This window comes from Corythoichthys intestinalis, chromosome 13, assembly GCF_030265065.1.
Source record: "Corythoichthys intestinalis isolate RoL2023-P3 chromosome 13, ASM3026506v1, whole genome shotgun sequence".
Classification (NCBI taxonomy): Eukaryota; Metazoa; Chordata; class Actinopteri; order Syngnathiformes; family Syngnathidae; genus Corythoichthys; species Corythoichthys intestinalis.
Window position 1 is genome coordinate 16,597,198 of NC_080407.1, and position 26,012 is coordinate 16,623,209.

At 39.1% G+C, this 26,012-nt stretch overlaps 1 long non-coding RNA gene across 1 annotated transcript in view; it reads left to right on the plus strand.

Moving 5' to 3' along the window:
- The window catches only part of LOC130928410 (uncharacterized), a 195,800-nt gene extending 170,660 nt beyond the window's left edge, over window positions 1-25,140 (plus strand). Inside the window, exon 6 of the long non-coding RNA XR_009066683.1 lies at window positions 24,510-25,140. This is a non-coding gene — a long non-coding RNA (uncharacterized LOC130928410). The remainder of the gene's footprint in view (window positions 1-24,509) is intronic.
- The last annotated feature ends 872 nt before the right edge of the window (window positions 25,141-26,012 follow it).

The window sequence follows — 26,012 nt, forward strand, 5'->3', positions numbered from 1 at the left end:
GTTCTATTTTGGTTTCATCTGACCATAAGACATTCTCCCAGTCCTCTTCCGGATCATCCAAATGCTCTTTAGCAAACCGCAGATAGGCATGGATGTGTACATTATTCAGCAGGGCGACACGTCTGGCAGTGCAGGATTTGAGTCCTTGGTGGTGCATTGTGTTACTGATAGTAGCCTTTGTTACTGTGGTCCCAGCTCTCTGTAGGCCATTCACTAGGTCCCCCCGTGTGGTTCTGGATTTTTTGCTCACCGTTCTTGTTATCATTTTGACGCCACGGGATGAGATCTTGCATGGAGCCACAGATCGAGGGAGATTATCAGTGGTCTTGTATGTCTTCCGTTTTCGAATAATTGCTCCCACAGTTGATTTCTTTACACCAAGTGTTTTACCTATTGCAGATTGTCTTCCCGGCCTGGTGCAGGTCTACAATTTTGTCTCTGGTGTCCTTTGACAGCTCTTTGGTCTTGGCCATAGTGGAGTTTGGAGTGTGACTGACTGAGGTTGTGGACAGGTTTCTTTTATAACGATAATGAGTTAAAACGGGTGCCATTAATACAGGTAACGAGTGGAGCCTCGTTAGACCTCGTTAGAAGAAGTTAGACCTCTTTGACAGCCAGAAATCTTACTTGTTTGTAGGTGACCAAATCCTTATTTTCCACTGTAATTTGGAAATAAATTCTTTAAAAATCAAACAATTTGAATTTGTTTTTGTTTTTTTCCACATTCTGTCTCTCATGGTTGAGGTTTACCCACATTGACGATTACAGGCCTCTCTAATCTTTTCAAGTCGGAGAACTTGCACATTTGGTGGTTGACCACCAAATGTGCAAGGACACCAAGGACAAAATTGTAGAGCTGCACCAGGCTGGGAAGACTGAATCAGCAATAGGTAAAACGCTTTGTGTAAAGAAATTAACTGTGGGAGCAATTATTAGAAAATGGAAGACATACAAGAAAACTGATAATCTCCCTCGATCTGGGGCTCCATGCAAGATCTCACCCAGTGGCGTCAAAATGATAACAAGAATGGTGAGCAAAAATCCCAGAACCACATGGGGGGACCTAGTGGATGACCTACAGAGAGCTGGGACCACTGTAAAAAAAGGCTACTATCAGTAACACTATGCGCCGCCAGGGACTCAAATCCTGCACTGCCAGACGTGTCCCCCTGCTAAAGCCAGTACACGTCCAGGCCCGTCTGCGGTTCGCTAGAGAGCATTTGGATGATCCAGAAGAGGACTGGGAGAATATGTTATGGTCAGATGAAACCAAAATAGATATTTTTGGTAGAAACACAGGTTCTCATGTTTGGAGGAAAAAAGAATACTGAATTGCACCATACCCACTGTGAAGCATGGGGCTGTAAACATCATGCTTTGGGGCTGTTTTTCTGCAAAGAGACTAGGATGACTGATCTGTGTAAAGGAAAGAATGAATGGGGCCATGTATCGAGAGATTTTGAGTGAAAATCTCCTTCCATCAGCAAGGGCATTGCAGATGAGACGTGGCGGGGTCTTTCAGCATGACAATGATCCCAAACACACAGCCAGGGCCTCCACGTTTGGCCTCCGATATTGCCAACAAAGGGTACATAACAAAGTATTGAGATGAACTTTTGGTATTGACCAAATACTTATTCTCCATCATGATTTGCAAATAAATTCTTTCAAAATCAAACAATGTGATTTTCTGTTTTTTTTTTCCACATTCTGTCACTTATGGTTGAGGTTTACCCATGTTGACAATTACAGGCCTCTCTAATATTTTCAAGTGGGAGAACTTGCACAATTAGTGGTTGACAAAATACGTATTTGCCCCACTGTATATGTTTATGATTTAACTTGTTTATTTGGCTGTTTTTTGCCGAATGCGAATCCAACTGAATGTAAACGAGTGCTTATTCACTGCCACAAAAGCTTCGGGAGCAACATCTGAAAAGGGCACAAAATCTGAGAAAACCAGCAGGATGATCATCAATCTGGACAGCGCTTTTACATGACAAAATTATGATGGTTTGTGACTCTGTTCCGATCACTCTCTCGTAGAGGTGTGCAAAATTTCCGATTCTTCGATTATTTGCGATTCGGCCGTGGAAGATTCGAGAACGATTCACAAACATCCAAATTCCGATTATTGAAATATGCGAAGTAAAGCGGAAGTACACAACACTCAGCGCGCCGCGCGGTCTTCGGGACGGAACGGAGCGAGAGTAGCTAAACATCTTGCTTCCCATTACCCGGCCCCTCGGGTAATGGCAATGCTCAACTCACGGCTCTAGCTCAACTCATGCAACGAGATAAAAAAAACACAACAACATCCCTGACTGCTGCCGAAAAGCTGCTACAAGTACATCCATGTAATGTTTCGGTGGATATCATTTATATAGGACTAGATACAATATAGATTTGGTAGTGTTAGCAGCACATCTACAAAAAGCTAGATGCGGGCGTTATAAACGGCCGCCATCTTAAAGCAGTACACTTCCCTGCAAGGCTGTTGTAGCGAACCTTCCAAGCAAACCTAATTAACTTTTTATCTAAAATACTCCTAAATCGGTAAAATATTGACTTGAATCTATCTTTAAAATAGTTTTAAAACTTTCACATGTCGAAAGTAGACAAAAGGGAAATTATGGAGTTACGGGAGCAATTTTAACAAATTTAACGGTTGATTCACAACATTAAATTAATTGAATGTAGTTTAAAGCTGCTGATACAGAATGGGGACTGGAGTTTTTTATTTAATGTTATTTTTGTATATTTGTTTACTGCTCTATCTTAACTTGATACTGAAATAGTAGTGTGGTTTAGCCTGAGAGTATTTTTGAACAATTTTGGAACTAATGTACAAAACATTAAAAAAAAAAAAAAAAAAGGAGGGGGGGTGCATCAATAATCGTTATATAATCGAATCGGAGCCTCTGAATCGTAATCGTAATCGTAATCGAATCGTTAGGTGCCCAGAGATTCCCAGCTCTACTCTCTTGGTTACGGAGGCGGAGCCCATTCGACATTTTGTTTGAGGCATCAAAGTTTTCATGTGCTGTGATGGACGGGCCATCTGCAAAAATGATCAAACTGCTGTGTTTCACTGTATATCCTATTCTTATGCAAAGCAAACGACAGCTTTGGATGCTAACAATCTCCATAATTGGAATAGGCTTGATCACACAATAGTTTCCCATGAAGATCTACAAACAAACACTGGAGTTCTTGACAGCAAACACTCTCCTGCTACGTCACTAGAGGAGGAGAGTGTTTGCTGTCACTGTCACTCGATGAACTTGCCACATGAACACTACCGGTTTTGTCCTACTCTTGTCTCATCCCGTATTTCCTGTTCATTTTGCTTTTGCTACTTGTTTTGTGAAATATCAACAGTGCTGTCTTGCTCATTAATGTTCCTCTCAGGTTCAAATTGAAAGGGCTGAAAAGATTACATGTTTATGTTGCGAGAGTCTTAAAGCCCAGTAGTGCAATCCATTGACGTCTCCGCCCACAGTGCATTGCGACGTCAACAAAAATGGCGACCTACCAGTTAAACAAATTTTACAATTTTTATGAAAACAAAACATCAAGAGGGGTTTTAATATCTAAATTATTATCACGCATACCAACTTTCATCTTTAAGAACTACACGTCTTTCTATCCGTCGTTCCCTTTAAAGACCTCTGTTGACTGTGCTGTGTTGTGGGTGGGTCAATCCCTTCAGTGAAGCCTTGATCATCTCAAACGCACATCAGCGGAGCGCTGTTTTGTATGCACGCGGCAACCTCACTGGTAATCAGAGAGAACAAACTTAACTAAGCTTTTAATTGTTGTTTGTGTAAATGTCTGATCCCATTGAAATCACAGCAGCGTCATGACAGTAGACCCTCTCCAAATGCAAAGTGGAGATTTGTTATGTCATCACAAAGCCATGCAATTAAAACACAATTATGATGCGGCTCTCAGTAAATTTTTGGAGTGCTTAATCAGCGCATGCATTATTCTGTTTTCAGAACCATCTAAATTGTTGAAAAGAAGCATTGAAAAAAGACGATAATAATTTTTAATACATAATTCTGCTTGTTTTAAAAAGTGTAAAACGCACATCGTATTCTTTTTTGCTTGCACTGATATCTAAATACCATCAGAGGCTAACCTTGAGTTAAACTGTATTTTTTATTTATTTATTAATATTGCTGTCGTTTAAGTTTACTTTTAACTCATTCACTCCCAGCCATTTTCACTGGAGCAAGGCCCTTCGCACCCGGCCGTTTTACTGGATTTTGACTGCTTTTGCAAGGCCCACAGAAAATTCTGTTCTATTGCTATATACACATGGAACCCACCAGAAGATTACTCTCTTCTTTCAGCAGAAAAAAAGTTGGTTCATATCTTTTTCCATTCTTTAGAAATGTTGAAATTCGGCCCCCCCGGCCCAGACGTACCCGGGGACAGCACTAGCCAAAACAAGTGCCGCTCGGCTGACGCTGCCCCGCGCGCACCCGCCGGGAAGGCCGAACCTCGCGCGTCCTCTTATTTTAACCCTTTGTACTGACTCCATGTTTCAAAAGCTTGAAGAACACTCGCCGAAAACAGGTTGACAATTTATTCGTCGACAATGGTTAAAACAAGGCAAAAACAGACGAAGGAGGGACAATTCTGGATCCAAAATAAGGCTACATGTTTCCGAGCAGAAAAAATCTGTTATCTCAGTGTCCAGTCTTTTTAAAGTCTTTGCTGACGCGGGTCATGTCGAAGGCGTGTCCGAAGGTGGGTCTGGGCGTTGCTTTTGGGTCTTCCCCTTGGTGGCCGGTTTTAGGCGGCTTAGGTTCGTGCGCGGATTGGGACGCCCGCTATCAACTTTGCTGTCCGGGCTGGTTGTACTTGTTTTAGGACAAAGCGCTTTGTCCTTGGAGTTTGCTGGGAGAGCTGATTGCACAAGTTGGTGCGTCAATCTTGTGATAAGACGGCATTGTGTATCTCTTCTATTTCTACTCATTAAACTATGGTGTGCTATTTATTTTATATTAGTAGTGTAGTCCTACCGTAAATATGAAAATGATACTATTTCCTGATTAATGATATTACGTGTGTTAGAGTAATGCAAACAGTTATACGGTGCCAACCTGTACCGTATGTATGTGTTAGACTATATATGTGTTAGACTAATGCAAAAAATTATATGGTGTGTGCGATGACGATATCTTTTCCCCTTCAGAAATCAGCATTAGAAAATAGCTTAGTTTGAGCAATTTTCCAATTTCTGATGAAAAAACGGAGAAATTGAGCTTTTTGTAAAAGCATCCATTTCAAACATAACTTATACACAGCTATTTTTAGCTTTTGTGACATCCAAAAATCTGAATAATCTTTTCGTTCTACAAACAGAAACAACAAGACAAATAGAGCTTTTGATCGCAAAGTAACAATTTATTTACACATAACTAAACTATTGAACTGTTGAACTGTTGCGCACATGACAACGGGGAAGGCTCTTGGCTGCGTCCAGTTGAATGAGGTGGCTCCCAGTAATCTGATGAGTCCGGGCCAAGATTGGTCTCACTATTTTCATCATCTTCATCGTTGGTTTCACCCTCGGGCTTAGGAGTAACGCAATGTCAGCTCCGCAGAACGCGTGTGGAACCTGACGCTTTTGTGGCCGTCACCGTCTGTCTCATCAAGATAGATATTTTTTAATCCTTCTTTGACGATAGTTTCGTTTTCTTTTCAAAACACTCGTGTCGTTTGCCTTTTTTTTTTTCCTGATCGTTCTCCACATTTTTCTCAAATTCTCACGCGTCATCACAAGATCTCTCCAACTTCTGTTTCCTGATTATTTTTCTTGACTTCCTTTCTTAGCCCGAGATGAATTCTTACAAATCGCTACTGCCCTCAAGTGGCCAGTTTTATTGCTTTAAAATGAGTTTTGAACATTGTGCATTGCAGTTTAGGTGCAACAGAACCTAGAGATCCCGCTGATTAAAAAAATGGGTTAATTTGTCAGGTAAGAAAATGGTTTGTCTGCAGAAAGTATGCTAGCTTAATGCTAATGGGAATTAACATTGTTGCGATACGCCTCTGCATTTTTTTAAGCTCGAAATAAGACATTGCTTGATTCCGTTTTCAGACTATCTACAGTGGTATGAAAAAGTATCTGAACCTTTTGGAATTTCTCACATTTCTGCAATAAATAACCATCAAATAGACACTTCCTGTAGCTGCAGATCAGTCTGGCGCATCGATCAAGGCGAATCTTGGCCTATTCTTCTCTACAAAACTGCTGTAGTTCAGTCAGATTCCTGGGATGTCTGGCAGGAATCCCTGTCTTTCGGTCATGCCACAACATCTCAATGGGTTTCAAGTCTGGACTTGGCTACTCCAGAACGTGTATTTAGTTCTTCTGAAATCATTCTGAAGTTGATTGAGTTCTGTGTTTTGGATTATTGTCTGTTTCAGCATCCATCCTCTTTTTAGCTTCAACTGTCTGACAGACGGCCTCAGGTTTTCCTGCAAAACATCCTGATTTTTTTAACTTTTGAATTCATTCTTCCATTAATGATTGCAAGTTGTCCAGGCCCTGAGGTAGCAATACAACCCCAAATCATGATGCCTCCTCCACCATGCTTCACAGTGGGCATGAGGTGTTGATGTCGGTGAGCTGTTCCATTATTCCTCCACACATGACGTTGTGTGTTCGTCCCAAACCAACTTTGGTTTCATTAGTTCACAAAATATTTTGCCAAAACTTCTATGGAGTGTCCAAGTGCATTTTTGCGAACATTAAACGAGCAACAATGTTTTTTTTCCAGACAGCAGTGGCTTCCTCCGTGGAGTCCTCCCATTAACAACATTCTGGGCCATAGTTTTACATATACTGTAGTTGATGTGTGCAAGGAGATATTGGACTATGCCAGTGATTTCTGTAAGGCTTTAGCAGACACTCTCGGGTTCTTTATTACTTTAGTATTCTGCGCTGAACTCTTTGTGTCATCTTTGATAGACGGCCTCTCCTTGGGAGAGAAGCAACAGTGCCAAACTCTCTCCATTTGTACACAGCTTCTCTTACTGTCAATTGATGAATATTCAGACTTTTAGAGATGGTTTTGTATCCTTTCCCAGCTTTATGCAAATCAACAATCCTTGATCGCAGGTCTAAAGACAGCTGTTTTGACTGAGCCATGATGCACATCAGACAATGCTAATCAGCAAGACAATTCTTACCAGGTGTGTGTTTTGTAGTGGGCAGGGCAGTTTTAAACCACTCATCAGTGATTGGGCAAACACCTGATTTAGATTGTTTGGTAAAAAGTGGTTTCAATTGCTCTTTAATAATGCCTGAAATATGAAGCAATTGTCAGAGAATCACAAAACTAGAAAAATAAGGTCTTAATGAAACCTTTTTTTCAGATTTATAAAAAATAAATAAATAATATGTGTATTAGGCGCTCTAATATCTATAACCCTTGCTAAATCCTGATTTTGTTTTTTTCTCATGGAACCTTCAGATGCATGATTGGACTTGCATCTATTTTTTTGTTGTTGTTTTTTTTTTTTGAGGAAAGATATTTCAAAATTCTGAATTAGTCTCAAAATCATGAAATTCTTAGTGTATCAAATGTGATACATTTGACAAGAAAGGGTTAAGCCTCCTTGGGCAGAGGGTTCCCTTATTTATTTTTCCCCCTTCTGTTATTGTTTGCATGCTATCCTCATTAAAATATGAAAACCTATATTTGTTTGGGTGGTTTTAGTTAAAGCAGTAGCTGTTTATACATCTGTGTGATTTTGACAAAGATCAGATCACATTTGATGGTGACTTTATGCAGAATTTTGAGAAATTCCAAAAGGTTCAGATACTTTTTCAGACCAGTGTAAATAGTAGCATTAAATAAAGATAATCATAATTTTTTGGATAATTTCATTTGTTCCATCGTCTTGAAATGTTTAAATACCGCCAAAGGCTGAGTATGCTTGCGTGAAGCTGTACTTGTCATTTTTGAAGTTTAAATTCTTCACGTAAAGATAAATTAAAGTGGGAAATAGAGATGTCCCGATCGGGTCCGATCACGTCATTTTCAAAGTATCGGAATCGGCAAAAAAATATCGGCCATGCCTTTTTTTAATATATACATATTTTCTAATTAAATCGTTTTCTAATTGTATTTAACGTTGCAGACATAATATGTTACACTCATCCAGAGTCTTTAGTTTAGGCTTAAGGAAGGGTTATCAGATTCATCCCAATAACGGTGGTAATTAATTAAAAAAAAAAAAAGTATCACGTTAAAATATTTAACGCAATTAATGCATGCGCTGCACGACCCACTCACGCATTGTCGCGCTCAATCCGTAATGGCACCGTTTCACCTATATAGAGAGATAAAAGGCAGCGTAAGATGAGTAGACTGAATTTTGGCAGCCTTTGGAGCCTTTATTTTAATTGGCTAAAGCCTTACCTACGATTAGAAATATCATGGGAAGCAATGTGGGGAAGCAAGGTAGCAATTGATCTTTTTCTTAACACCTTATGTTATTTCCCAACGCAGAGAAGATATATCAATTGGTAGCACTATGCACAGTCATGGTTCCACTTCCCATCATGCATTTGGGCATGGCCACAGTATCATTTACTGCAAGCTCAACAAATACACTAGATGGCAATATTTAGTCACAATATACAAAGTCACAAGTCTTTCTATCGGTTGATCCCTCCCACAGAAAGACTGTTAATAATGTAAATGCCATCTTGAGGATTTATTGTCATAATAAACGAATACAGTACTTATGTACTGTATGTTGAATGTATATATTCGTCCGAGTTTTATTCATTTTTTTAATGCATTGCCAAAATGTATATGATCGGGAAAAATTATCAGGAATGATTGGAATTGAATCGGGAGCAAAAAAAAGCAATCGGATCGGGAAATATCGGGATCGGCAGATACTCAAACTAAACGATCGGGATCGGATCGGGAGCAAAAAAAAATTGATCGGAACAACCCTAGTGGGTAATGTACCAAGAAAATATGCTAGTTTAACGTTAATGTAAAATAGTCTGGATGCTATTCCCGGAGTGTGTTGTTAATATTCCATTTACTCGCTTGCTCGTGTTTTTGATTCTTTGTTTTTCCTATCCAGTTCCTTTTAGTTAGTTTTCTTCTGTTTCTTTAGTCCCGTTGGGTTAGCTTGTAGCATCTTTTCGTGGAATAATTTTAAAAAAGGCTGTCATGTTATTTTGAAATTTTTCAAGGGCTTATCAGCCTCCCCTTCTGTGGTGCACCACACTGAGCGTTTTCACAATGCTGACTCCCAGAGCCTCTGTCCTGCTCTCGAGCATGAAAAATGGAACACGGATGAATTATACACAACACCTGCTCGTTTGACATGCCAAATATAAGGGCCTTATGCCACGGGACAGGAGCTTCTGCGGTAGCACACCTGTTCCCTAATGTGACAAGGCACTGACGCCTCATTTAGACGCACCCCCCCCCTACTGAATCATTCTGTCAGAATGTATTATTGATACGTGTAATCTTTCATGTCTCTCAGCCTCTGACCCCTCACTGCTGCTTTGACAGTTAGGCTGGATCACGGAATAGACTCTTTGATTCCTTCCACTTTAATTGCTTTGCATGGAGATGAATGCAGTCGGAGGGGGGTTGGGTATTGATTCATGGCAGAACGGCGGTAATTCTGTGTTATAATTACACTTATAAGACTGTCAGTCAAAGGGGCTTGCAGGTGCTACCTTAATGATAAAGACTGTATCCAACAAGCAAGGACAAATTTCGAATGACTTGAGAACATAATGTTATGTACAGTGGCGGTTCCTGGCACAGTCGGGTTGGGCGGTTGCCTGGGGAGGTGAATTGTTAGGGGCGCATCCACACGAGTGATTGTCTACTGTTATAATTGGCGCCCCTAGTGTTGCAATGACTGGAAAAATAGTTGCGTTAAATGTTTCTTTGTGTCCGTTTTTTTTTTTTTATGGTTGAAACTCGTAAATTCGAAGTTATTAGCTTGTTTTTTTTTTAAGGCTATGACTGTTAGCATCATTCAAAAAATATAACGATTAATCGATTAACTCGACTATTCAATTAGTAAAAAAATTGAATTAAATTTTGCTGCTTCGAGTATTCGTGTAATTAAAGTGGCGTTGTAATGGTTTATGTTGAAAGTGTTTGCTTTTAGTTTAATTGATTTGGGTGGGTACAATGCCCTCTAGTCTGCCTCATTTCACATGGCTGAATCCAGCTGTTCCATGTTAAGACCAACATAAGCCAAGTTTTTGTATGAGTTATTGTTTTTTTTTTTAATGCATTCGTAATTTAGTTTATAGGTATATTTCGCCATTTTTTGTGGGAATAGCGTTTTATAGCATTTAAGCTCGCGAACTTTTGCAATGCAAGTTAGCCATTGTTCTTTTGTTGTACATGAACCCTTATTTATTTTTTTATTCCTTTTGAGGTTTAGCTCAGGTATTTTAATTTTTCATGTTCACTATCCGATTACTCGATTATTCGAACTAACTAGTTCATCTAATCATCGACTACTAAAATAATCAATAGCTGCAGCCCTACAGTGAATGTAGTGGTTTGAAGGGAGATAGGTTGCAAATGTTCAGTATAGTTGAGTTATAGTTAAAATGATGTGTTTTAATGTTTAATAGGCTAAACACATTAAGAGGTCTGTGAATGTTGACTATATGTCTGTATGTTATTCAGCAGATGCCAAATGTGTGTACAGGTATGCACACCTGCACTCTCTCGGAGCCCCTGTAGTGGTCAACATATTTGAGCCAACTAGTCACAAGTAAAATCTTCCCCACTTTATTATTTCTGCAATATTTTATTAATGTTTGTGATGGAAAATAAGTATTCTCTTGCACATACAGTGTGGTAAATAAGAATTTAGTCAACAACTAATTGTGCAAGTTCTCCCACTTGAAAATATTAGAGAGGCCTGTATTTGTCAACATGGGTAAACCTCAACCATGAGAGACAGAATGTGGAAAAAAACAACAGAAAATCACATTGATTTTTAAAGAATTTATTTGGTCAATACCAAAAGTTCATCTCAATACTTTGTTAGTAATAACGGAGGCCAAACGTTTTCTGTAACTCTTCACAAGCTGTTCACACACTGCTGCTGGTATTTTGGCCCATTCCTCCATGCAGATCTCCTAGAGCAGTGATTTTTGGGGGGCTGTCGTTGGGCAACACGGACTTTCATCTCCCTTCACAGATTTTCTATGGGGTTGAGATCTGGAGACTGGCTAGGCCACTCCAGGGCCTTGAAATGCTTCTTACGAAGCCACTCCTTTGTTGCCCTGGCTGTGTGTTTGGGATCATTGTCATGCTGAAAGACCCAGTCACGTCGCATCTTAAATGCCCTTGCTGATGGAATGAGATTCCACTCAAAATGTCTTGATACATGGCCCCATTCATTCTTTCCTTTCCACAGATCAGTCGTCCTGGTCCCTTTGCATAAAAACAGCCCCAAATCATGACGTTTCCACCCCCATGCTTCACAGTGGGTATGGTGTTCTTCGGATGCAATTCAGTATTCTATCTCCTCCAAACACGAGAACCTGTGTTTCTACCAAAAAGTTCTATTTTGGTTTCATCTGACCGTAACACATTCTCCCAGTCCTCTTCTGGATCATCCAAATGCTCTCTAGCGAACCACAGACGGGCCTGGACGTTTACTTTCTTCAGCAGGGGGACACATTTGGCAGTGCAGGATTTGAGTCCCTGGCGGCGCATTGTGTTACTGATAGTAGCCTTTGTTACTGTGGTCCCAGCTCTCTGTAGGTCATTCACTAGGTCCCCCCGTGTAGTTCTGGGATTTTTGCTCATCATTCTTGTTATCATTTTGACGCCACGGGGTGAGATCTTGCATGGAGCCCCAGATCGAGGGAGATTATCAGTGGTCTTGTATGTCTTCCATTTTCTAATAATTGCTCCCACAGTCGATTTCTTTACAACAAGCATTTTACCTATTGCAGATTCACTCTTCCCGGCCTGGTGCAGGTCTACAATTTTTTTCTCTGGTGTCCTTAGACAGCTCTTTGGTCTTGGCCATAGTGGAGTGTGACTGACTGAGGTTGTGGACAGGTTTCTTTTATACTTATAATGAGTTAAAACAGGTGCCATTAATACAGGTAACGAGTGGAGCCTCGTTAGACTTCGTTAGAAGACGTTAGACCTCTTTGACGGACAGAAATCTTGCTTATTTGTAGGTGACCAAATACCTTTTTTTCACTGTAATTTGGAAATAAATTCTTTAAAAATCAAACAATTTGATTTTCTTTTTTTTCCCCCTTATTCTGTCTCTCATGGTTGAGGTTACCCATGTTGACAATTACAGGCCTCTCTAATCTTTTCAAGTAGGAGAACTTGCACAATTCGTGGTTGACTAAATTCTTATTTGCCCCACTATAGATACATGAATAATAAGTATAACGTATAACCCTGCACACAGAAAATTTCTGTTCTGGTGACTGATAAATTAGAGCTGTTGGGTTATATTATCGTTATTAATATTGATGAAGCACTTTTGACAAGATGCTTCTTCCAACAAACCAATCTTTTGTCAAGAAGTGAGCGATTACTTTAAAAGTGCAATTATGTCAATCGGGGATGGGATTGCATTGTCCTTAATCGACTAGTGGGAAAAATTAACCATCAATTACTTCAAAGTCGTGCGCTCCATATTGCCTCGACTGCTTCAAAGACGCGATAAATCAACACACAATTGCACTTTACCATCCATTAATTGATCTATGAATTTTTCTAGTTATCAGCAACTTCATGCTTTCTGTTGGGATTTGAATTATAGTTGAGCTTCAAATACGCTGCCACTCGGTTGAAGCAAGAAAAATAGTCCGAGTCAATTTCACCTGTTTTTCTTCGCTTCTGTCGCTCTTGTTGCTCTATTACCGCCCTACCCCCTTGTAGTCAGGTTAACGGTTATTAGTGCACACAGGTCAGGAATAAAAACTGTCCAGGATCGCTTGTCAAAGGTCAAGAAAATGACGGCAAGGGGTTAATACAAGACCCACAGAGCCAAAGGCAAAAAAACTGCATAATTGCAATTGTAAATGAGAAAGTTGTCAGAGCAGAAAATGAATCCAGAAGGCAAAGTGGAGCAAATGTTCACCTGAACAGCTGTTCTTGTGGAAAGCAAGGAGGATGACTGCACATGAAGGGCAGCTTGGGAGGTGGATGATGCCCTCGAGGTGGTGGGCAGGTGCGGAATAGCCTGGAATGGAGACTAGAACAGGGGTCCTAAACCACCGGGCTGGGGACCGGTGCCGGTCCGTAGCGCATTTGCCATCAGGGCCGCACCGAAATAATAATTTGTTATTGGCCTGTGCCTGTGCACCACCTGTCTACTGTATAGATATCATAATAAAACTGAATAGGATGTCGTGATACAAATTCATTGGGGCTAGCATCTACAGTGCTATGAAAAAGTATTTACTTTTGGGATTTACTTCTGTGTTTTGGATCATTGTCTATTTGCAGCATCAGTCCTCTTTTTAGCTTCAACTGTCTGATAGACGGCCTCAGGTTTTCCTGCAGAACATCCTGATAAACTATTTGAATTCATTTTTCCATTAATGATTGCAAGTTGTCCAGGCCCTGAAGTAGCAAAAGAGCCTCAAATCATGATGCTCCCTCCACCATGCTTCACAGTGGGGATGAGTTGTTGATGTTGGTGAGCTGTTCCATTTTTCCTCCACACATGACGTTGTGTGTTACTCCCAAACAATTCAACTTTGGTTTCATCAGTCCAAAAAATATTTTGCCAAAACTTCTGTGGAGTGTCCAAGTGCCTTTTTGCGAACATCAGACGAGCAACAATGTTGTCATTCCATGAACACCATTCTTGGCCATAGTTTTATACATAGTTGATGTGTGCACAGAGATATTGGACTGTGCCAGTGATTTCTTTAAGTCTTTAGCAGACACTCCAAGGTTTTTTTTGTTTATTTTTTACCTCTGTGAGTATTCTGCGCTGAACTCTTGGCTTCATCTTTGGTGGACGGCCACTCCTTGGGAGAGAAGCAACTGTGCCAAACTCTCTTCATTTGTAGACAACTTCTCTGACTGTCGATTGATGAACAACCAGACTTTTAGAGATGGTTCTGTATTTTTTCACAGCTTTATAGGAATCAACAATCCTTGATCGCAGGTTTTCAGTCAGCTCTTTTGACTGAGCCATGATGCACATCAGACGATGCTTTTCATCAAGACAATTCTTACCAGGTGTGTGTTTTATAGTGGGCAGGGCAGCTTTAAACCACTCAACAGTGATTGGGCACACACCTGACTTAAAATTAGGGCTGTCAAATGATTAAAATTTTTAATCGAGTTAATTGCAGCTTAAAAAGTTATCGTAATTAATCGCTATTCAAACCATCTATAAAATATACCATATTTTTCAGTAAATTATTGTTGGAATGGAAAGACACAAGACTGATATATACATTCAACATACAGTATATAAGTACAGTATTTGTTTATTATAACAATAAATCAACAAGATGGCATTAACATTATTAACATTCTCTTAAAGCGATCCATGGATAGAAAAACTTGTAGTTCTTAAAAGATAAATGTTAGTACAAGTTATATAAATTTTGTATTAAAACCTCTCTTAATGTTGTGTTTTTATTAAAATTTTTAAATTTTCAATCCAAAAATAGACTAGTAGCTCGCCATTGTTGTCAATAATTACACCATGCTCACTCCCCGAACCCATAAAATTATTTGGACCCAAGCGTCAGCAGAGGGTGCCAAACACCAAAAAACAAGTAACAAGCGGACATTACACTGCTGTCATTTTAATCTGTTTGAGCGGGGCATGTGCGTTAATTGCGTCAAATATTTTAACGTGATTAATTATAAAAATTAATTGCCTCCCGTTAACGCGATAATTTTGACAGCCCTACATAAAATGTTTGGTAAAAATTGGTTTCAATTGCTAGTTTAAGGTGGTTCTAAAGCAGTTTTTTCATATGTGTGATTTTGACAAAGATCAGATCACATTTGATGGTGATTTTATGAAGAAATGTAAGAAATTCCAAAAAGTTCAGATACTTTTTTATACCACTGGGTTTGATTATATTTATAGGCACTTGTCCTTGATAATGAAAAACAGGCATCTGTGGATAGCTTTTTTACATGGAAAAGGCCACCTGGCAACTTTTGCAAGCCAGAAAAGATTAGATGAAAATGAAAACTCCTTTTAACAGACAATACCAAGAATGCTACCTAAAATATGGGTTTGTCGCAACAGTTGACTCTCAGGCGCCAAGTCCACGCTCCATAATTTGTGGCTAAAAGTGAGCAAACGATGCAACGAAGCCTTCAAAGCTGCTTTGGCACATAGATTCGATGCACCCTGGAATAATCGATAAGCCTTTGTGAATTTTTGAAAAAAAAAAAAGCGTGCGCACGAAGGACAGAAACAATTACTGGAGGCCACCACATCAACAAAAGCAAATGCACTGAGCGCAACATACCTCGTGGTGAACCATATTGCTAAGCCAAGAAACCTTTCACGATTGGAGAAGAACTTATTATGCCTGCGACAGTCGTTTTATTTTTCATTTGCTGTATCTTTCTGCTCAAAAAAAAGCCCACTTCACACCTATCCGTTGTGCGAAAAAGGTTGGGGACCACTGCTCAAGAAGAAGCTTGGGGTGCCGGCTAGGTGTTTGGCAATATTAGAAAATTGGATTCAAGGGTACGGGAAGCAACAGTGAAATATTTTTGCATTCACTGCCAGCCCATCAATGAATACATGACTTCTATAGCTGTTAGTTGGAGTGAATTTGTTAAAAATGCACTTGTTTGCGCAATCACCCTGCCCTGTCACACCCTAATCTTACCTATTGTCCCTCTTCCTATCCCATTGGTTAAAGGGATCCACGGATATCAAGACCTGTAGTTCTTAAAAGTAAACGTTATTATGAGTTAAAATAAGTTCATATTGAAACCCCTCTTGATGTTTTCGTTTGTAGACAATTTGTAAAATTAGTTGAACTAGTTGGTCGCCATTGATATTTACATTGCAGAGCGGTGAGTATGACTCTAGCGACATAAACATGTAATCTATTCGACCCTTTCAATTTGAACTTGAGAGGAACATTAATGAGCATGACAGCACTGTCGATATTTCGCAAAACGAGCAGCAAAAGCAAAAGGAAGAGGAAAATTGGGATGAGACGACAGTAGACAAAACTGATGTTCTGCCAAAATGTCTACACTGGTGAAACATCCAACAAGAGGCGAATTTGACACCAAAAGTACTACCATGCGCCTGAGCTTGTTTTTTTAGGTGCATACAGACTGAACAAACTAAAGATGCCTTAAGAAAATACTTAAATGTTGTAGTATCAAATAGAGCTGAAACGAATACTCGAGCAACTCAAGTAACTCGAGTTTAAAAACTGATCCGAGTAATTTTATTCACCTCGAGTAATCGTTTATTTTGACAGCTCTAAGCATCACATTTTGCTCCGACTACTTTTAATGCGGGACAACGCGCTGATGTTACGTGGGAGGAAGAAGCAAAAAAAAAAAAAAAAAAAACTTACTGCAGCTGACAGCCGCTACAAACGAAGCCGACATTGCTAAATACTAGCCCGCATGATGCTACGTTGGTAGTAGGTAGCGTCTGATACATCTCATAGAGATCGCATGTACAGTGCCTTGCAAAAGTATTCGGCCCCCTTGAATCTTGCAACCTTTCACCACATTTCAGGCTTCAAACATAAAGATATGAAATTTTATTTTTTTGTCAAGAATCAACAAGTGGGACACAATCGTGAAGTGGAACAACATTTATTGGATAATTTAAACTTTTTTAACAAATAAAAAACTGAAAAGTGGGGCGTGCAATATTATTCGGCCCCTTTACTTTCAGTGCAGCAAACTCACTCCAGAAGTTCAGTGAGGATCTCTGAATGATCCAATGTTGTCCTAAATGACCGATGATGATAAATAGAATCCACCTGTGTGTAATCAAGTCTCCGTATAAATGCACCTGCTCTGTGATAGTCTCAGGGTTGCAGGGTGCAGAGAGCGTTATGAAAACCAAGGAACACACCAGGCAGGTCTGAGATACTGTTGTGAAGAAGTTTAAAGTCGGATTTGGATACAAAAAGATTTCCCAAGCTTTAAACATCTCAATGAGCACTGTGCAAGCCATCATATTGAAATGGAAGGAGCATCAGACCACTGCAAATCTACCAAGACCCAGCCGTCCTTCCAAACTTTCTTCTCAAACAAGGAGACAACTGATCAGAGATACAGCCAAGAGGCCCATGATCACTCTGGATGAACTGCAGAGATCTACAGCTGAGGTGGGAGAGTATGTCCATAGGACAACAATCAGTCGTACACTGCACAAATCTGGCCTTTATGGAAGAGTGGCAAGAAGAAAGCCATTTCTCAAAGATATCCATAAAAAGTCTTGTTTAAAGTTTGCCACAAGCCACCTGGGAGACACACCAAACATGTGGAAGAAGGTGCTCTGGTCAGATGAAACCAAAATTGAACTTTTTGGCCACAATGCAAAACGATATGTTTGGCGTAAAAGCAACACAGCTCATCACCCTGAACACACCATCCCCACTGTCAAACATGGTGGTGGCAGCATCATGGTTTGGGCCTGCTTTTCTTCAGCAGGGACAGGGAAGATGGTTAAAATTGACGGGAAGATGGATGCAGCCAAATACAGGAACATTCTGGAAGAAAACCTGTTGGTATCTGCACAAGACCTGAGACTGGGACGGAGATTTATCTTCCAACAGGACAATGATCCAAAACATAAAGCCAAATCTACAATGGAATGGTTGAAAAATAAACGTATCCAGGTGTTAGAATGTCCAAGTCAAAGTCCAGACCTGAATCCAATCGAGAATCTGTGGAAAAAGCTGGACTGCTGTTCACAAACACTCTCCATCCAACCTCACTGAGCTCGAGCTGTTTTGCAAGGAAATATGGGCAAGAATGTCAGTCTCTCGATGTGCAAAACTGATAGAAACATACCCCAAGCGACTTGCAGCTGTAATTGGAGCAAAAGGTGGCGCTACAAAGTATTAACGCAAGGGGGCCGAATAATATTGCACGCCCCACTTTTCAGTTTTTTATTTGTTAAAAAAGTTTAAATTATCCAATAAATTTTGTTCCACTTCACGATTGTGTCCCACTTGTTGTTGATTCTTAACAAAAAATTAAAATTTTATATCTTTATGTTTGAAGCCTGAAATGTGGCGAAAGGTTGCAAGGTTCAAGGGGGCCGAATACTTTTGCAAGGCACTGTATGTTGAACAAGATGCGCAATGAGACTCGGCCGCGTCTGCGCAGCGTTAGTAAACAGCTGCCATCTTAAAGCAGTAGAGCGCTAAGCGCTAATAAAGAGCGCTAAGCTCTAATAAAAAAGATTAACTTTACTGTCACTAGCTCACGTAACGTTAGCCCTGCGGAGGGCTAGGTTTCTATTAATTATGACCACTGTCGATGCGTGGCTAACATGTCTTACATACAGGCTTTAACATAACATAGCGTTGTGGAGGAATGAGGGTGTAAAATAAAAACTTAACAATGCAAACTATCAATTTTAGCTCAGTGGTCATTGCTGGATAAAACACCAAGTAGCACTGGTCCCTAATGTGCTCCAATACAGCCTGTATCATACATTTATTTTTAACACTGCAAAAACTCAGGACTTACAGTTTAGACTAACTTAAAACTGAACTAGAACTTAAAAATGGCTTGACACAAATAGAAATTCAATTGAAACACGTGGGGAAAAAAATCATAACTTTTAAGTGATGTGTGTTATAAAGCCTAACGGCATTTCTGGGTAATATATATATATATATATATATATATATATATTAGGGCTGTCAAACGATTAAAATTTTTAATCGAGTTAATCACAGCTTAAAAATTAATTAATCGTAATTGCAATTCAAACCATCTATAATATATGCCATATTGTTCTGTAAATTATTGTTTGAATGGAAAATTCAACATACTGTGCATAAGTACTGTATTTGTTTATTATAATAATAAATCAACAAGCTGGCATTAACATTAACATTCTGTTAAAGCGATTCATGGATAAAAAGACTTGTAGTTCTTAAAAGATAAATATTAGGACAAGTTATAGAAATTTTGTATTAAAACCCCTCTTAATGTTTTCGTTTTAATTTGTAAAATTTTAAATCAAAAAATAAACTAGTTATTAGTAAACCATTGTTGATGTCAATAATTACTTACACAATGCTCATGGGTGCTGAAGCCTATAAAATCAGTCGCACCCAAGCGCCAGCAGAGGGCAGCAAAACTCCACAAAACACAATCAACAAATGGGGATTTCACTGTACTGTCATTTAAATCTGTCTGAGCGGGGCATATGCGTTAATTGCGTCAAATATTTTAACGTGATTAATTTTAAAAAATTAATTACCGCCCGTTAACGCGATAATTTTGACAGCCCTATTTTTTTTTTTTTTTTTCTGAATCAGATCTAAAAGTTTTTTGAGTGAAAGCAGTGAATTAGTCTTTTTTTTTAAATTCTAGTTACATCTGAGATGCAATTGTTGGCTGTTTTCAACAATATACGTCGAAAATAAAGACATTGATTGACTGAAAATGGTTCAAGATTAGATTAAATGTCTTGTTTTCTCATGTATATTTATAATTTCTCTTCACCTAAAATTATATTTGTTTTATCAGATTACTCGATTAATCGATAGAATTTTCAGTCGATTACTCGATTACTAAAATATTCGATAGCTGCAGCCCTAGTATCAAATAAGGCAGAGGTTCCCTTTAGGTGTAAATACTCCTCACATGGTTATTCATGCACAGCTTTTAACCTTGCCCAAATTTGCTGATTCTGTCAACCTCACGGAAGTGTTAAACTTAAAACATTGAGGTTCCTCCACTGACATGTTCAGGCCTCAGTTGTTTTGTCTGTGTGACACCTGTAGCTCAGATGCCATGAGATAATTTATTGTGGAGTCAACTGCAGCCTGAGTCACCCAGGCGACTTTTAGAGTTGGCGGAAGTGACACTGAAATAACACTTTAAAGGTGCCTTGCCTCTATAATAGGACACTTGCAGAGTGAAGTAGGTGTTTTGGCAGGACACGGTATTTGCAGTGTGCCAACAGGGTCCGGAAGCTTTTCGAGCTACACTTGCATTTTTAATGTCTTTTCTTCTTAATCCAATAAAACTGACCAAGGAGTGCCAAGATATACTGTACCTTTCAAAAACTCTGTGTCCTATGTCGTACAGTGAGGTCCCTCAATACTTATTTTGCGAGATAATTCTGAAGCGTTCACCTGACTTTGAACCTACTGAGTATGCCTTTCACTCGGTGAAGACAATTGAAGGAACACAAGTTAGTTGTTTTGATTCTAAACGGTCTTACTTTTTCATTCCGTAATTTTCGTACTATTAGCCGTTACTTTTTTCGCCTCATTTTGAATCCTGTGGCTTATTTGTTGATTTATATTGGATTAATAGATAACACTTTGACAGTGGCATCATAAGACTGTCATAATTATGATATGACACTGTTTTGGGCATTAATGAATGCTTATGACAGATGTCATTAAATGTTATCCAGAAAATTATTAACTCAATTTGTGTCCAGCTCGGATTGTTTTACATCCTTTCAAAAGAGAGAATTTGCCAGATGGCACTAAATAGTATCTGTCATAAGCATTCATCAATGCTCATGGCAGTGTCATGAGTATGATGGTCTTATGACAGTCTTATTGCACCACTGTCAAATAAAGTGTCACCAAATACCATAACTAGCAATTAATGAAACAAGCGGAACAGTAACTGAAGTAATAAAAAAAAAAAAAAATTAGAAAAGAACATTAATTTTGATTGTTATTTACATCTGTAATTCTGCAATGCATGCCAGGAGGCATTTTGGACAACAACGGTGTTGACAGCAGGTGGCAGCAGAGGTTGACTGTCTCTCTCAAGGGAGCATTAACGGCCAAATGAAGCTTCTTGAAGCAATGAAGCTTTGCAGCCAATTGATTCAAAGCTTCATGGTGGTTCATTTGGTCTATGACAGTCTGCTGTCAAATAAAGGGTTACCGGTTAATATGTTTTGGTGTAAATTTCCCATAGTACAGCGAGGACAGTTGCGGCTTATCTATGAACAAATGCCGTTTTCGTGCCAAATTTAGTGGGTGGCGGTCAGGTGCACCTTCCAGTGCGAAAATTTGGGTATTCATTTAGACGATTGTTGAATTATACAAATTACAAATTAGAATACCGTATTGGCCTGAATGTATGATGGCCCTGATTATAAGACGAGCCCCTCTTTTTCAAACTCAAGTTTGAAAAAACACTTTTTGAACACCAAATTAATTTTTATATAGAAAATAATTACAGTACATCCGAAACAAATGATAAGAACAATATTTGAGCGAAAAAGCATGTTATTTTGCCTCATTCAAATCTTAATATCTGAACATCTGAATATGTAAACTAAAGTGCAATCACATTCATAAATAAATGGCTTCTGGTTTTTGAAATGTAAACAAACCAATCTATTGTGATAAAAGAACAACATTGCAATAACTGCATTAAGCATCAATGTGAAGTAACTGTAGTCTTGAAACAAATCTGAATTAGGAAAAACATTGCAATAAAATAATGCAAACTGGTTAAACTTGAGAGTAGCTGAGAGCTGTCATGACAGAACATCGCTTCAATGATATCTGGCGCCATCTAGCGTCGTGAATGGGTTATAACATCTAGACCGCGAATATAAGACGACCCCCACAATTTCACCGTCTTATATTCGGGCCAATACGAAATATCTTTAAATCTTGAAAAAAAAAAATTGCAAAGTGTGACGGCTTTTATTTTGGTGTGGCGGTGCGCCACAATCTTTTTTATGTGGGGGAAACCCTGACATATGCAAATCTTGAAGAGAGAATTTGAGAATGAAATGTTGTTTTCATGTCAAATTTGGTGAGTGGCGGCTCATAGTCAGGTGTGCCCTATAGTCCGAAAATTACGGTAATTTGTATAGGGTGACCAAACGTCCTCTTATGCCCGGACAAGTTCTCTTACTACGTGCCCTCAGGAGGGTCCGGCCGGGTTTCATAAATTCATGAAAATGTCCGGTTTTTATGATTTTTCACGGGACCAATTTAAAGAGAATCCCTCCGGCAGCTAGGGGCCAGCGCCTGCCTGAGTTGATGTGACTCCTTTTAGTAGGGGCGGGAGAAGGAGTAGATAGTCTTCATCTTTTTTGTTGGCCGTTTACCCTTTGTTTCATGGGCAATTACCACCATCTACTGACGGTTTGGCGTGAGATCAGACTGCAGTAAGGAGTTTAATAAGGAGTTCTAAAAGACGTGGCTCCATGCACCTTTGTTAGTTTATCTCTTATTAATGTCGAGCACGTGTCTTCTGTTGTATATTGGGTTATATGTGTACACAGATATGCAGTATATTGTATGAGTCTTGTAATTGTTCTGCGTTAGTTTATTTGGTTGAATGCTAGTATTCTTAATAGCTGTGTTTCTTATGAGTTTTTTTTTTTTTTTTTACTATAAATACGTATATAACAGCAACTGTTGACTTCTGTCGGAGATTTGTACTGGTGTAATCTGTAAAATTCCGTTGGTGCCGCTTCTTTGCGCAGCTGGTTATTATAAACTTTTATAGCACAGTCTGATTTTGCCTCGGCTCCAATACTCACTAATAGGGTAGCAGTCAGTGAGCTCAGCCGCGCTAGGCATTATGGGCAATGTAGTTTTGAATTGCTGCGTTTGGAAACATGCTGGTTGACTTGCTTGTCAGTTTATTTCAGTTATTGTTTTCGTACAATCTAGAACAGGGGTCCCCAAACTTTTTCCTGTGAGGGCCACATAACTTTTCCCTTCTCTGATGAGGGCCCGGGTCAGTTTGTAACAGAAAAAGTGTGACGATTGCAGGAGTGCTTAAATGTAAAAATGTATTGTTTTTCAGAAAGCTACAATCAAATAACCCTTTCTGGATTCTTCACGGAGCAAAACTAAATAAAATAAATAATAATAATATATTATAAAATAATAAAATATAATCATAAATTTTAATAACACTATTAATTAAATAGATAATAACTAGAGCTGAAACGAATACTCGACCAACTCAAGTAACTCGAGTTTAAAAACTCATCCGAGTAATTTTATTCACCTCGAGGAATCGTTTAATTTTGCCAGCTCTAAGCATCACGTTTTGCCCAGACTACTTTTAATGCAGGACAACGCGCTGACGTCACGTGCGTAGTGTCCGATGTGTCTCATAGATATTGCATGCATTTAGGACTAGATAAGAAATGACAGACTTGGCCGTGTCTGGGCAGCATTAGTAACCAGCCGCCATCTTTAAGCAGTGGACTTCTCATCACTAATAAATATAACGTTACTGTCACTCCCTCACGTAACGTTAGCCCTTCGGAGGGCTAGGTTTCTAATTCTATTGATTATGACCACTGTCAATGCGTGGCTAACGTGTTTTACATACAGGGTTTACTTAATCTGTAAAAACACAGCGCTGCAGAGTGATGAGGGTGTAAAATTAAAAAACAAAAAAGCTAACTGTCAGTTTTTGCTCAGTAGTTATTGCTGGATAAAACACCAAGTAGCACCGGTCCCTAATGTGCTACAATACAGCAGGTATCATACATTTATTTTGAACACTGCAAAAACTCAAAATCTTATCAGTACTTACAGTTTAGACTAACTTAAAATTTAAGTAGAACTTAAAAATAGCTTGACACAAATGGAAATTAAATTGAAACACATGGGAAAAACACGTAGCTTTCAAGTGATGTGTGTTATCAAGCGTAATTACATTTTTAGGTAAGAAATGTTTTTTTTTTCTATAAGATCTAGAAGTTTTATGAGTGAAAGCAGTGAAATTTTTTTTTCTAGTCACATCTGAGATGCAACTGTTGGCTGTTTTCAACAATGTACTACATTGAAAATAAAGACATTGATTGACTGAAAATGGTTCAATATTGGATGAAATGCCTTTTTTTCTCATGTATATTTCTAATAGCTCTTTACCTAAGAAATAGTTTTATCCGATTACTCGATTAAGCGATAGAATTTTCAGTCGATTACTCGATTACTAAAATATTCGATAGCTGCAGCCCTAATAATAACCAAATAACCCTCTCTGGGTTCTTCACAGAAAAAAGCCAGGAAATAAATAACACTACTGAGGAAAATAAAAAAAATGTTAAGGGAGCCGGACCAAATGTGGGGCTGGCCCACGGGCCGTAGTTTGGGGACCCCTGATCTAGAACATTGAATGAGAATAAAAATTGAGTGGGAATAATAATTTGTCAACGACAATTGTCGTGATAGTAATTTAAAAAAATGTTGAGTTGGCACATAGCCTACTGTGTGTGTGTATTGACTGGACTGAATTTCCATGGATCTGAATTATATATATTTTTGTTTTTAGAGCTGAAAAGTCGACTCAAAAGCAGATGAAACCGCAAACAAAGGGATCGCTCACACGAGCTGAACTTCCTCTGCTGGCCTCCCACCAAGACTGCCCGCCCCAGAAAGCATTGAGCAGTGACCACAATCGTAACCTGTGAGTAAGCACTGTGTGAGGAGCCCAAATCCCCATTGCAGAGCTTGTACCGTTAACGAGCTGCTTTTCTGACTCATATGATCGCTGCTCCACCTTTTGTACAACCATATCTTTCACACACAGCAAGAAAGAACCACTGTTTTGCCCAAGGTTGGCTCGTTCACTTCCTAAAGAAATATACCACTGTAATGGGCCATTTGGCTTTATGGTGATCCAATGAAGTGAAGCAGTCTAATGAGATCGGGATGCTTCAATAAATTAATTAAGAAGTCAATAAGTTCCACTACTAAGCCATGCCATTTGAAGAGGTTTTCACACCAGTAAATGTAGAATGAGCGATTTTGCCTGATGCGTTTATTGATTTCGGTCAAAATGGGTATAAACTATCTTTATAAGCCAATCACAATATTATGACTAATATTCAAGCTTGGGCGTTTAGATGCATGCATAATTTGGGCTTGTCTCTGACAGTGTAGAGTTGGTATGCTTCAGTTTGTATAGGCAATGAGTCATAGCATTGACATACATTGTTACTCATGTGGTGCTTTAATTGCACTTGTCTATTATATGTAATTTATGTAAGCAACAGTTTTGTGATGTTAGTCATACTTCAAAATACACATTTTTCATCATTTTCACTTAAAGCCATTTGAAGAAAATGTGTGCCGCCGTTTTGACTGATCGCCAAAGCCCACGGGCCATAGAATATTGTGAATTATGATAGCGTATTGACAAAACTTACTGAGCACAAGCTCACTAGGGTGAACACCTGTCCAGTTTTAGGACGGACCCTCAGCCTTTACAGTGATGTGTCCGCTGTCCGGCACAACCGGACTCTATTTGTCCGTTTCAGGATTCAGATTCAGAGATTTATTTGTCATTGACACCAGATCTCACAAGATGACAACAGATGACAAGGAAATTCCGTTCGATGAGTGAGCATCGGGCAGCTGTAGACGTTCCATGCCGCCAACTTCTCTCTTCGTCAGAAATTACAGAGCAAGTTACAAGTAAACACACATACAGTAGGGCAAATAAGTATTTAGTCAACCACTAATTGTGCAAGTTCTCCCACTTGAAAATATTAGAGAGGCCTGTAATTGTCAACATGGGTAAACCTCAACCATGAGAGAGACAGATTGTGGAAAAAAACAAAAAAAACAAAATCACATTGATTTTTAAAGAATTTATTTGCAAATCATGCTGGAAAATAAGTATTTGGTCAATACCAAAAGTTCATCTCAATACCTTGTTGTGTGGGGTGGCGTGGCTCAGTGGTAGAGTAGTTGTCCCCCCAACCCAGAGGTTGTGGATTCAATTCTCCGCCCTGATGAACTCGTCTAAGTGTCCTTGAGCAAGACACTGAAC